Source organism: Microtus oregoni, unplaced genomic scaffold (genome assembly GCF_018167655.1).
Source record: "Microtus oregoni isolate MIOR12 unplaced genomic scaffold, Mior012 000004F_ref0000308, whole genome shotgun sequence".
In the NCBI taxonomy this organism is placed as follows: domain Eukaryota; kingdom Metazoa; phylum Chordata; class Mammalia; order Rodentia; family Cricetidae; genus Microtus; species Microtus oregoni.
Window position 1 is genome coordinate 25,530,226 of NW_024543063.1, and position 14,029 is coordinate 25,544,254.

The 14,029-nt window shown below is 41.7% G+C and overlaps 1 pseudogene; it reads right to left on the reverse strand.

The window, feature by feature from the left end:
- Positions 1-341: 341 nt before the first annotated feature.
- Positions 342-3,236, reverse strand: LOC121446951 (annotated as a pseudogene).
- Between the last annotated feature and the right edge of the window lie 10,793 nt (positions 3,237-14,029).

The following is a 14,029-nucleotide window of genomic DNA, read 5'->3' on the forward strand; positions in this document are numbered from 1 at the left end:
AAAACACCACTGCCATGCATTTTTCATTCAATCAAGATTATTTATATGAACAATTATTTTTAGCATAATTATGATAATTTAAAATGTTTATTCTTCAGCAATTTCATATACATGAACAGATAGATAGATAGATAGATAGATAGATAGATAGATAGAGAGATAGATGATAGTATTCTGATTACTACTCCCTCCTCTCTCCTCTGTCCCTTCCATTGCTATCACACATACTCACATCCCTGCCATTCCTTTTCCCATATTCATACTTAGAACTTTCTCATCTAAATATGCATACTTTAAGATACCTGGAGAACTAAGATGCAAGCTTTAGCACCTTCTAGCTGTCATTTGTATGGGCAGTGGCCACTCTGCTGCTTGCTGTCCACACAGGGAAGCTCCTCACACTTTCCTTCATCAACTCGACTGTCCCTTTTTGCTGCATAGTTGGTGAAATCACTCTGCATCCTCTTCATGTTGCCTTGCACAACTGGCTGGGATGTTGCCTGCTTGGAAGTCTCATCGTAACTCTGTCTCTTTTCAGCACTTTTTATCACCACAAAACCACCTGAACACTTGAGTTTAACTTCAAGAAAGCAATCTGAAATTGAGAATCTTGAAGCCACCAGATATGAGAATGTGATCAGTAAGTAGTTATTAAAACACTGTTAAGCTGGTTTCAGTTGAATTCAGGATAACTGTGTCCCTCACCTCATAGCTACATGGATGGTTCTGTTAGCTTTTTAGTTTGTAAAGAATTTATTCCTAGTTGCTGTTCTACTAGTTGCTGTTGACTACTTCCATCCTGATTTGGTCATCAGTTCGTTCATGACATGACATTTTTATATCCTTTCTTTTTTTCTTTTTTTTTTTTTTTTTTTGGTTTTTCGAGACAGGGTTTCTCTGTGGTTTTGGTTCCTGTCCTGGAACTAGCTCTTGTAGACCAGGCTGGTCTCGAACTCACAGAGATCCGCCTGCCTCTGCCTCCCGAGTGCTGGGATTAAAGGCTTGTGCCACCACCGCCCGGCATATCCTTTCTTTTGAGGCAAGCAGTTTACAGCTAGATTGTATTTAAATATAGTATTTCCACCATGTACACACAAATACATACATGTGCATGCACACACAAATACATACACGTGCATGCACACACAGTCTTAAACTTTTCAAAGAGGGAACACCCATAGAAATAAAAAGTTTTCCATGTCGATGTGCAGTAGCAGATTGACCCTGTATTCTCTCGGTAATATCACTGTTATAATTTTAATATCTTGATTTATTTATTTTTGATTTATTCAAAAATATACACACAACACTGTAAGAACAAAATTTTAATATTATTGCTATGGTAAAGTCAGATATTCTAATACCTTCTCTTTATTTTCTTCATTTTTGTGTTATATCATCATCACATAATAGTTTTTGATGGATTGATCTCTATCAAACTTTCTTCTACCCTTGTCCCCTAGCACTGACTCCTCCCCAGCCCACAGAAACCCCTCTTCTACTTTTAAGTCACTTCTTTCTTAGTTTCCACCCACGAAATAAGACGCACCATTTGTGATACTTGTCTTTCTGTGCTTAGCTTATTCCCAGCAACAGCACGCAAGGGTTCTTTTCCTTCACATCCTCAGCAATATCTGTTTCATCATAACCGTTCTGACTTGGTCTGGATTGTCTCATCAATTTGAATTTCCCTGATAGCTAGTGTTACAGAGTATATTCATGTATTGACTATTTGCATTCCTTTGAAAGTATGTCTACGGTGGCCATTTTTAATTGCATTCCTTAATTTCTGTTGTTGGGGCCTTTTACATTTTGACGTATCTTCACTATTAGCTGACAGCTGGCAAGGGTTTTCTCCGTTTGTGTAGGCTGCCTGTTCACTCAGTGGTTGTTGTCTTTCCTAGAAGGTTAGTGAGTTTGCTAGGACCCTCACACCTCAGCTTTGCTTTCTTACTGTGATCTTGGAGTCTTAATGAGAAAAACCATTGCTTCTATCAATATCCAGAAGGTGTTGCCTGTTTTTCTCAAGCACTTTCTGTTTCAAGTCTCATGTCCAAGTTTTTGGTGCATTCTGAGTTGATTTTTTGTTTTTACATTTACAAACCAATTTATTTTTTTGTACTTTTTTCTCTTCAGAGCCTTCCATACCTTGCGCTTCCTTTCCGCATCCCATTCCATGATTTCTGAGAGCTGAATCCTGGCCAGGAACTGATTGTCCTTTCGGATCTCCCAGACAGCGCCTTTAAATTCCCGCTTTTGTTTGCGGATTTCTTTTCCTTTCCTGCGCTTTCTTAGTGCTGTCTTGTTTCTGTCCAAAGTCAAGCACTTTGACTAGACAGGGGGTGACCAGCTTTAGTGGGACTGGCTTGCTCTGCTCGCTTATCAGTGGCCGACAGTGCTGCTTTCGGCTTTCCATTTCCGACAGTATGCTTTGAGACAGCTTCTCAAGGTCTTGGGGAAGGCTACAGTCCACAGGATGCTCTGTCAGGAGGGCTCAGTGGGGCCTGATGATGGCATGGAAGACCGGCGATACATTGTACATGAGCACATAGTGCTTCAGCAGAGTTAGACAGGAGGCCAGGCAGGATAGTCTTCCATGATTGGCTTCAGTTGCTGTCATAGTACTCAATCTTCTTGCCCAATGCAAGGAAAGGCTTCCCCTCTGCCACGAGACCATATCTGCTTTGTCAGAGACACAAGCAATTCCGAGTTCTTCCCAAGTGCTCTGGGTGCACCAGAGCAGAACCTTGGATCTTAATGTTTGGAGTTGCTATGTAAAGAATCCCAAGAAAAAAATTCAGAAGCTTAGAGACAACCCTCTGAGACAGGAACACATACTCTAGTATCGCAGCATACAAACAGGCCTTTAATCACATCTTGTAGAGAGAGGACCGGACACTTAATAAGCATCTGGCTTATGCATATCAGGGCAGGGGTCACATCTGGATGCCAGAAATCAGAGGTTGGAAATAAAAGCTCAGTGGTTTTCAAATATATGAGCACAACCCACCCTGGAAACAATGCCCAGCCTTTGGTCTCAGTCATTTCTTCCATCTCATGCATGGTATCTCGGAGAAAAAAAATTTGATGGAGTCACTTTCAGATTCGGGAAACATCTGGCAAAGATTATATAGCTGCACAACCAACCTATTGTTGGTCTTGAGGTTTGGTGCACTCTCTGTAGCCAAATCTCCTACGTATTGCCAAAGGAAGCAATAGTTTTCTTTGTTCATCATTTTCTGAGAATTGATGTTGCTTATTTGAATCCAGAGAGATTTTTGATTTGCTTATGTTCTGTCCCTCTCTTTTCCCCAATATATTGGCTGGCTATTTGGGCCATTTCCCACCCTCCCTCTCAGGAGACCCACTTTCTCCTGTGTTCCATTGCATCTTTTCTTTTTATGTTATACTTGATGGTTTTATTCAATTTCTGGAACATGTGGGAAATCAACCTGTTTGTAAAAGAAACTGTAGAAAGTCTTATTTACCTAAAAGAACATCCAGACTTTTGTCTCCTCCACCACTTCTTAAGCTGCATTGATTTTGATACCTTTACTGTATTTTCTTTTATAAAGATGAGTCTCCTTGCTTCTTCTTCTTCTTCCCTATGCCCTATCCTTCTTTCTTATTATGGAGGTAGCACATAAGCGATGCTTTTCCTTCTTTTTCCCCACTTAACATTACCTTCAAGGAATTCCTATACATTGTTTTACAGAGATGTTTAGTTTACAATATTGTATGTGCCCTAGTTTTTTTTAACCTATTCCCCATCATTGAGCTTCTACTATATTGTAATTGCTATAAGAATTGTGTGCATTGTGTACAGATACATTGTCACTGCCCTATTATTTATGTGCATTAGCATAAAAACAATAGAAGAACATGACTAGAAACTAAGATAGAAGCTTAATACATGTTTATAAATTAAGGGCACAAATTTGATACTATCCATTAGATCTCTTTAATTTTTTCCTCGCATTATAGTAATCTGGTTAATTGGGAAAATGCTGTTGCACTCATTTTATGAATTTGAAATGTAGATATCTGTCTTCTTATTTACTATACTAAATGTATTTTTATGTAGCTGAATATGAAGAACAAGATAAAAAGTTTGGCAGAGAAGACTCAATAACAGACATAAAGCCAAAGGAACAGAAAGGTTCTAAGACTGGGAGATTATATTTATATAGTAAGTGTGAGAATTATCTGTGATGTTATGTTAACTTGAATGAAACTCATTATCCTATTTTCTATTCATGAAAATTTGAGATCTATTTTATGGAATCTTTATTTGGTCCTAAAATACCTTAAGATAACTGGAGAACAACGACAAAGAGTTTGTACCCTTTGTCTGTAATTTCTGATTCTGTATTTATTTCATGGATAAAGCTCCTATGGACTAAGGCCCGGGAAACAGGCCAGTAATTGACTTTTTAAGTGTGTGTTCTACCTTTCAACTCCATCCTACAGATTATATATTTTACAAAAATCTACAGAAAGTGTCTCTTCCTTGTACTACTAACCCTTGCCACAACCTCAAATAAGCAGGCAGAGATGTGCCTTAACTCAATCCTTAACTCAAACAGTAGGTGTCAGCGTTCCCTATTAGGACAGCATGTGAGCTGTTGGAAAGCCCCCAGCTCTTTCTTGACTGTAGCCCTGGGCAAAGGGAACAATGTCACGGTGATGCAGAGATGGGTGGTTCTTAAGGATTTCACCTGGGGAAATGAGAGGGCAGGGTGCTGAGGTACCTCATGGTAGCAGGGTCCCTTTTTTAATTGTTGGAGCAAAGAAGGCCAATTGTTGGCCATGTCCAGGTTGAGATATCACACCCCTTCCAAAACATGTCCAGACTCTCACCAGGCTTCATGGTAGTGGCACCTTGTGGGCAATAATTGTCCACCTGGTTGCCATATGTGGATCCTTAGGGCAGAATTTGCCGTTCAGATAAGATCATCAATGAAACGCTGGTCCAGTGCTTCCTCTGAGGGTGGGACTTTCCCTTTGATGGCAGTTATCCTTGGAATTTTCTATGGCCCCGTGGAATATTGGGTAGCGTATAACAAGCTATTTCATGAACAGGTCACACTGACCATCTTCAGCCTGACCACAGGGTTCTGTGATGTCAATCTCCATGTATCTATCCAGTCTCTTAGTTTAAGCCATCTCAAGAACTGAGTAATGAAGCTTCCATTTGGCGTAGGGACTGGAACTATGTAGTCCCTCACTGTGTCACCTTTGGGGCATCATTTGACTTACTTCTGGGCCTTGAGATCCCTGGTAGAGAGTCCATCAGTATGCTGCCTTAAGACTTCATTGTACCCCCAAACATTATGTCCAGAAGGACTTTGCATGTATTGTCCAAGTATAAGCACCAATTATCATTTATTACATTACATTGTATTCATTACTAACCAATCACTGCCTATTGGCTTTAGTTTGGGTCATGTGCAATGACCTGACTTTACAAAGTGTTTTGTGACTTTCCTGGGGGTGACATTAAAAAAAAAGTGTCTCCTTATGTTTGTGATTTTATTTTAGTTTTGAAATGTGGGAAACATACACATGATTCCTAAGCTAAGACATGAAAGAAAAGTTTAGTTAGGGAAATACAGTTTCTTCCTAAGGAACTGTGTATACTGCTTTCTGACACTTCTTATATGTCATTTGTTAAAGATAACTGTGTGTGATTTTTCTCTTATCTTCATTGCTTACCTTTCTTCCTGTTTAAAACAAAAGACAGTATTCAAGCCCATTCCTCTAGGCATATTCTCCCAATATTGAGACCCTTTTCAATCCGTTTTCAGCTCTAAGTGCTTTTTTTTTATTATAATGTACATTGACCATAGCACATAACATGTACTAGCCTTACAATGGAATATAATATGCTTATTCAAACTCATTTTTCATGATTGAACACTTATCTTTTTATGTTCAATTACAGACAATGAAATAATGAATAAACCCACACATGCATTTTTGTTGTTTTGCCTTTGAAACCTATGTGATCTGTAAAATACAAGCAACTTAAGAAAGTAGAGGAGCTGGAGAGATGATTCTGCAGTTAAGAGTGCTTCTAGCTCTTCTGCAGGACCTGAAACCATTTCCCAGCTCCCCTGTCTAGTGGATCTTGAGATCCAGAGTATACAATGCTTCTGGCAATGGAGGCACCAACACACACCGATATGCATAAAAATTATATCTAAAAGTAAGAAGAGTAAATATTACCTATATTATCCCCATAAAATATAAAATGACAAAGTTTAGGAGACAGTCCCTGGAACTCTCCACCAGTGTCTTGTCAGATCTACCGCTGTGCTCATTTATTTATGACCCTGTGAAAACAGCACAAAATAACACTGGGAATTTGTTTGATATATGAACTAGAGGTTTTAAAATAGTTGTATTTTTCTGGTGGGTGCACTAACTATATCTCTCTGTATATAGCTCATGAGGAGGAATCAGAAAGGATGGTCTATGAAGAATCAGCAAAAGCCAAAGTTCCAGCAAAGAAACTAGATGCTTCTAAAGGAAAAGGACTTGCTCGTGAGTATCAAAACTACAGATTACTTTACTCTTTTTTTTTTGTTTTTTTTTTTTTTTTAGAATGGGACCAGCTGAGACTGGTTCTCCTGCCTCAGCTTCCAGGATGCTGGAATTACATATGTACATCATTGTGCCACTGTATACTAAAATTATCTTAATCAGATCCAAAAATCTTGTCTTTGGTTCAAGAATCTGCATTTTAAACTGGGCAGTGGTGGTGCATGCCTTTAATCCCAGCACTCGGGAGGCAGAGGCAGGCAGATCTCTGTGAGTTCGAGGCCAGCCTGGTCTACAAGAGCTAGTTCCAGGACTGGAACCAAAAGCTACAGAGAAACTCTGTCTCGAAAAATCCAAAAATAAAAATAAAATAAGAATCTGCATTTTTCTGTATGTGTTATGGGAATGTTGCATTTACCCATGCAATAACTGCCAAACAAAAGCCAAGGTACGAATTGTTTTTCTTCAGTCGTTGTGGATGTAGTCATTTCAAAGGCATGATTACAGGCTGCCTAGCAATGTGTGTTCCCGTTCTCCAACTCCAGGAAGCTGGTAAAAGCCAGTTCACTCCACTAACCTGTGCAGTGAGCTCATTCCCTACGCTTACACTGTGGAGCAGAACTGTTGCTGGAATTGTAAGTTAGATGTAGTTTAGAGGGGCAGGTGAGGATAGAGGCCAGCGGCCATGGGGCCTCTCAGATGGCTCCCACGGCTATATGTAGGTCAGACTCACTCAGAAGATGAGGTCTGCTCGGGAGACTCATCAATTGCTTCTGGTGGCATCCCACTGATGGGAACGAGAGGCTCATCAGCAGAAGAGACCCACAAATAACACTACTTATTTACTTCCTATTGGGACCCAGACAGACCAAAGTTTAGCAGTTAGCAAAACAAGAATGAGACTCTATTTTCCTCCCAACTTTTTCAAAGAATTTTATTTAAATATATGGTCATACACACCTTATCTGTATTAATGGACCAGTAATGGTGTGTAAGAGTCAGCAGAGTATGACTTCCTTGTTAGGCAGTACCCTTCCCTAGGCCTGCCATGGGCTATCCCAGTCCTCTAGCAGAAGCAGCCACTTTCATACACTTAGTTAACAAGACTCCTTCCTCTATGGCAGAAGAAAGTATTCAGGTCTCTGCATCTCTGCAGACCAACAGTGACTGAACTGCAGAGACTTGCGTTCTTTCTTTATTTATTTATTTTAAAAAAGAAGCAATGAATACAAGAGACAGTGTTGCAGCAAACTTGTCAGAAATTTGAACTTAGGAATTTCAAACTTAAGTATTTTTGGAGACAAAGTCTCATCTATCCCAGGCTGGTCTTCAACTGGCGATGTAGCCAAAGGTAACCTTGAATCCCCCAGTACCCACCTCCTGAGTACTAAGATCCTAGGCACATGCCATCAGACACAGTTTCAAGCATGCTTGTCTTCATGCAGTGAACTAAATGTACCTGTTTTATGCACCTCCTGAAGGAGATGAAGGAGCACTCAGCCCTGAGATTCAAAGTTCGCTATCAAAAGCAGACATGCAAACAAAGAAACAGAAAATGTACAAAAGAGAAAATTTCCCTGGTGAGTATGCAACACACACACACACACACACACACACACACACTCACACACTCACACGGTGGTAGCTTCTTTCCATTCGTCTCTCTGGTTGGTCTTTCAGTTTCCTTCATGAATATCCATATAAGCACACAGTCACTGAAACCTTTCCCCTTCACTAAAATGTTAACTTCTTAACTTAAGAAAAATTAATAATAGAATTACATAGCTCAGGGTGGCCCCCAACTTAAGTTTCTCTCCCTCGTCCTCCCAAATAGAAGTTCTAGCTCTAATATTACTTAATGGCCACAGAATATGCTACCACTGAGCCCCAACTACTTGAGTTTCATAAGTTCCCAAAGCAGTGTCCTCTTCCGAGTTCTGGTGTGTCTTTGGAGTCCCATGTTAGCCCCAAATGGTGTGCCTATAGCAGAGTTTGACCGGGGTTGTTCTTTCCTGGTGGCCTCAGAAGCAGAACATGAGAACATCATCTCACCGCCTGGTTACACTGCAACACACACACACACACACACACACACACACACACACACTCACAGTTCCTAGAGGTTGTGGTGTCTCTGACCTGGAGAGTATTGGCCCCTGCCATAGACTCCAGTCACAAATACAAATGTGGAGCCAAAGAGCCTAAGGAGTCACGTAGGAGGCCTCGTTAGGACGTCCAGGCATCCTCACAGGTGGATCTCAAGAAACACACCCATCTGGAGGAGATGCCTGCAGACACCTGAGGAACCCCAGCCACAGCTGGACCTCTTTTATGGCGGGTTCCCTGAGAACAGTGGTTCTCAACCTGTGGGACGTGTGGCAAATTGCTCTCTCTAAAGAATTTTTACACTGTAATTTATAACAGCAAAATTACAGTTATAAAGCAGCAACAAAATTGATTTCACAGTTGTGGGGACGGTGCTCCCTACAACATGAGGAGCTGTATTAAAGGGCTGCAACTTTAGGAAAGTTGAGAACCACTGCTTGAGAGCCTGAGACTGAAGGCAAGTGAGGACTTGAAATAAAAGTATCTCCAGTAAGATTGTCAAGGAACTAGGGCCAGAGATTCTTGTTGCAGGGACCCTTACTTGGTCATTAAGGAATGGTGTCTACTTACCACTGTTGACTTAGTTTTCTGTCCTGCCCAGTTCCCGCAGTTGTTAAGTCCCAAAGAAATCACACAGAGGTCTACATTAGTTATAAACTGATTGGCCCATTAGCTCAGGCTTCTTATTAACTCTTATAACTTTTATTACCCTATTATTCTTGTCTGTGCTAGCCATGTGGCTTGGTACCTTATTCTGCAAGGCAGTCACATCTTGCTTCTTCTGTGGCTGGGTCAGGAGTGCAGACTAGGACTTCCTTCTTCCCAGAATTACCTGTTCTCATTGATCCGCCTCTACTTTTTGTCTGATTGTCCTGCCTATATTTCCTGCCTGGCTACTGGCCAATCAGCATTTATTTAAAATATAATTGGCAGAATACAGACCATTGTCCCACACCATACCACTGTTAGGCCCCTTTTCCTCCACTCAAACAATGGTAACTGCTTTCCCAGTCTGTCGTTAAAAGACTTTTATATTCTTGTCTGTCAGTTGGCTTCGTCTTACAGAGGGATTTGTTTTAGCTACATAAACACTGGCAAGATGCTTCAGTGAACAAAGGCAGTTACTACACAAGCCTGACGATCTTAGTGTGGTCACAAATCCCATGGAAATGAAAGTGCCACTAAGCTGTTGTCTGACCTCCATATGCAATAAAAATAATCAAAGTTAGTTTACCTAGATAACCAGGGAAGATGGCAGGAATAAAACTAGAAATCTGATTTTGAGTATTGATCTTGATATTTTTGTCCTCTCTCTGCGGCATGACCTGTAAAAAGTGTAGAGTATCTCTGCAAAGGATAGACTTATTTTTTCCCAGTACATATGCCATCGTGTAAAACCAAAATGGTACCCAACAAGGAAGTAACAAGTCTCAGATGCTCCTCCCCTCCTTGGGCAGTGTAGCTGCCAAGGCTCTGAGGAAAGGTGTGTAGTGAAAGGCCCACACTGTGCCACTCCTCTACTAAGGCAAGCAGAATTCCTTCCCTTATTGTGGAGGCAATTATCCAGGTCCCAATGTTCTCTGAATGGCTAGGTAACATGATCCTAGGGACTTTCTCACAAAAGTGAAAGTCTTAGAAACTCACTATATCATAGACATGCTTACAGCCAGTGACAACAACTGGTGAAGCCCTGTGTGCAATGCTCTCATCACCTTAAGATCATAAACTATAAACAAAACCTGGGCCCATGCCATCCCTTTCAGAGTCCCTGGATTGGAGCTCTTGTTTAGTACCTGGACATCTTGGTCAGCAAATCTGAAGTTAAAAACAACTATGGTTCCAGTCAAAGTTGAAAATCTTGGAAACGTGATTCATAGCCATCAAGCACGCTCTGCCAGCACATTTTGAGACCTGTGGTGTAGCCAACCGAGTGTTGACTGGGATGGTGGGACCCTGTCTTACAACTGCAGCACCCTACCTTCTGAGAGTACCTTGCAATGACCAGCATGCAAACGCTGTTTCTTCTGGAACGGTGTTGTACATCTACTACTGTAAATATCACAAACTATTTATTTCTTCTGATCTAGAGGTGTGGTTGTCATAGGTACAGCATATAGAACACTGTGGCACAAGACCCAGGAATGGAGGGGTGTAGGTAAGTCAGCCAGTGCAGACCAGACAGCAGGCAAAGGTAGAACTTCTGAACTTATGTCCAGCGAGTTCTTTCTTGGAGGAGTTCACAAGCAAGTGCTTGAGCAGCTGGCCAGGAGCTGTTTCCTCTAGGAAATCTGTACCTGTTTGGGTCAATGATGAGTGAAAGTCACAAGGTAGCAAGCACGGTGAAAGCATCAGGTGACTTGTCTGGGTTCCTGTTTATGCCAGGTGACCTCAGAAGGGTTAGAGCCTGATTCATGGGGCTTTCTTAGTGTTCCCAGGAGACAGAGCAAGAGGGCATCTATGGTAGGAGCTTGGGAATCACACACTATGACTCAGAATGGCTACTCTGTGTTCAGTATTTCAGCTGGGCTTTTAAAACAACAAACCTAGCTCAAGGTAACAGTTTACCATGACTTACTGCATCATTAAAAAAACTGCTTAGATTTCCTTTACCCCACCACTTCCCTATCTCTGGACAAGGGAGAGACATATTAGCACAGAAAGCAGCCGATGGGCATGCGCGCATGGTGGGTGTCTCGGCCCCAGTAGACTAAACCAAAGGCCCTTTTGGTTTTGTAGTTTCTGAGGCCAAGACAGATAGAACCCCAAGAAGCCCCACCCCCATAACCAGACAGTTTGGAATTGCTGAGCACATGCCTCTGGAACAATAATACAGCCGAGCCAGGAGGTGGTGGTGCACGCCTTTAATTCCAGCACTCAGGAGGCAGAGGCAGAGGATCTCTGTGAGTTCGAAGACAGCCTGGAATACAAAAGCTAGTTCCAGGACAGGCTCCAAAGTTACAGAGAAACCCTGTCTCAAAAAACTAATATGTTTATATATCCTAAAGTCCTTCAGGTTTATTTCATAACTGCCAACCCCACTCCACAGTGCAGGTTTGTGTCCAATATTATATCACTGAGTCATTGTTTTTGTTTTTCTTTAATACCTTAATTTCATTTTCTGTTTTCATTCTGCCTTATGTACTTATTGATAAAATTTTCTCCCCCAAATATATAGAACCTGAAATTTTCCCCCAAAGTAAAGATCCATAGAAAAATACACTTAAAGGGGTTTCCTTTCTTCCCTAGTCCTGACCTCTCTCTTTGTAGGTAACCACCACCATCGCTTCTCCTCTCTGTCCTGGGCTGGTTTTTAAAAAAGACAGCCATCTCAGCCAGGCAGGCAAGCAGCAAGAGGAAGACTTCAAGGCCACCCTAGGCAACCCAGACCCTGTCTCAAAGTAAAAAGCAAAAAGAAGGCTAGGAATTATAGCTTCATCGTCCAGTGCTTGCCTCACAGACAATAAGGCTCCAGGTTTAACCCCAATACCACAAGTGTAAACAAATAACCATTGCTCTTTCTCCATTTTCTAGTTACTCCTCTTCCTAAACACATAGAGAGTATGCAAGTTTTCTCCTTGGCAGGGTTTTTTTTTCTTTCTGGATATTGAACATGTGCATCTTCCTGTTTCTACAAATATACTTTCGCCTAAAGGACACATCACCCGAGGCAGTTGGAGACAAACAGAGAGTAGACACCTAGACATGTAAAGTGGCTTCAGCACACAACCACTAAGAGTGACTTCACAATTTTCTTGTTGCTTTGGATCCTGTGGTAACAAGAGAAAACCGCGCTGCACTGTTACCACAGCCTTGAAATGTAGAGACCTGAAAGTGGATCTGCGTCCTAACGAGAGGTAAAATGTGTTTCTTCATGCAGCCTCTCACGAAATGCCAGACAGAAGTTTTGAACATCAAGACTCCAACTTGATATTTGAGATCCAGGCAAAGAAGCTAAGAATTTTCAAACCAGAAAGTGGTAAGTGTAAAATTATAGTTAACTTCAAATTTAAAGCATTAATCTCATCATATCCTTCCCTCTGTTCATCAATATGCACACGAACATAGAATTTATAGAAATTTTGTATCTTGACCTAAAATATGAGTCATTAAAAAATTATTAGACCAAAGTGTTGTGGATTTATTGGACATTTCTGGTCTTAAGGCTCGCCCTGCTCCAGCAGACATATGGGTTCAGTGTTCACCAAGCCCCAGTGATTTCTCAGCAGTTGCTCCTAGGTGTTCCTTTTCTGCAATTATAGGAGATTGTGGATCCAAAACCCAGTGGGTGCTGTTCCATGATCCTTTTCACAGATTTCATCTGTCAACCAAAGAGTCTGCTGAGACAGAAAAGTCCATCAGAGGCTCAGGAGAAGGGCTGCCTGAGTTGCCTACTGGAGGATGTGATGGCTGATTTTATGTCAACATTAGCTAGAGTTGTCTGAAATGGGGGAACCTCAACCGAGAAAATGTGTCTATAAGTTCAGGCTGTAAGGCATTGTCTTAACTAATGATTAATGGGGAGGGCCATGTCTATTGTGGGTGGTACCGTCCCTGGGCACCCTGTGATCCTGGGTTTTATAAGAAAGCATGCAAAGCAAGCCAGTGAACAGCATCCTTCAATTCCTGCCTCCTGATCATACTCTGTTTGAGTTCCTGTCCTGACTTCATTCAGTAATGGACTAAAATGTGAAAGTGTAAGCCACATAAACCCTTTCCTCCCCAACTTGCTTTTGGTCGTGCTGTTTTGTCATAGTAATAGTAACCACAACTAAGTCAAAAGGCCTCCATGGCTTCCTGTCTGTCAGCCAGATGGGTGAACCCTCACGTAGCTAATGGAGGCCATGCAAGGGCTCCAGAAACCATAACCCTGGTGGCTGTCATTTGCTAAGATGGCAAGGTCATAACACTTGGCAACTGTCTTCCTTGCTGTGGAATTACCTATTTATTCCTAGGTTTCCCACAGAATTTCACATGAGTGTTAGGTCTCTATCTCTGGCCTGCATTAATGGTCCAGCTGGGTTATAACGAGGTTCTAGTCTTTCCTAGCATTGCCTTTGTCTAGTCCCAGGGAAGGATGTGGTCAGGACCATGGGAGTTTGCTATTTCTCAAGAGTGCTACTTTTCCTGGGCCATCCCCTTTGGAAAGATGTAATTCTTTCCACATCAGACAAACTGACCCTGGTTGTCTGTATGGACAGGAATGCTGACGAGGGTGCTTACAAGGTCATTCACTTCATATCCACTGCCCTCAGCTTGAGTGGCAGCCACTGTTGGCAGCACAGTGTCAGGCAATGCCAGGGCCAGCAACCACACTGCAAGGTCAAGTTTCCAATGAGCAATTGTTACCAAACTCCCAAGACCAGCCGGTAAACACATCTTC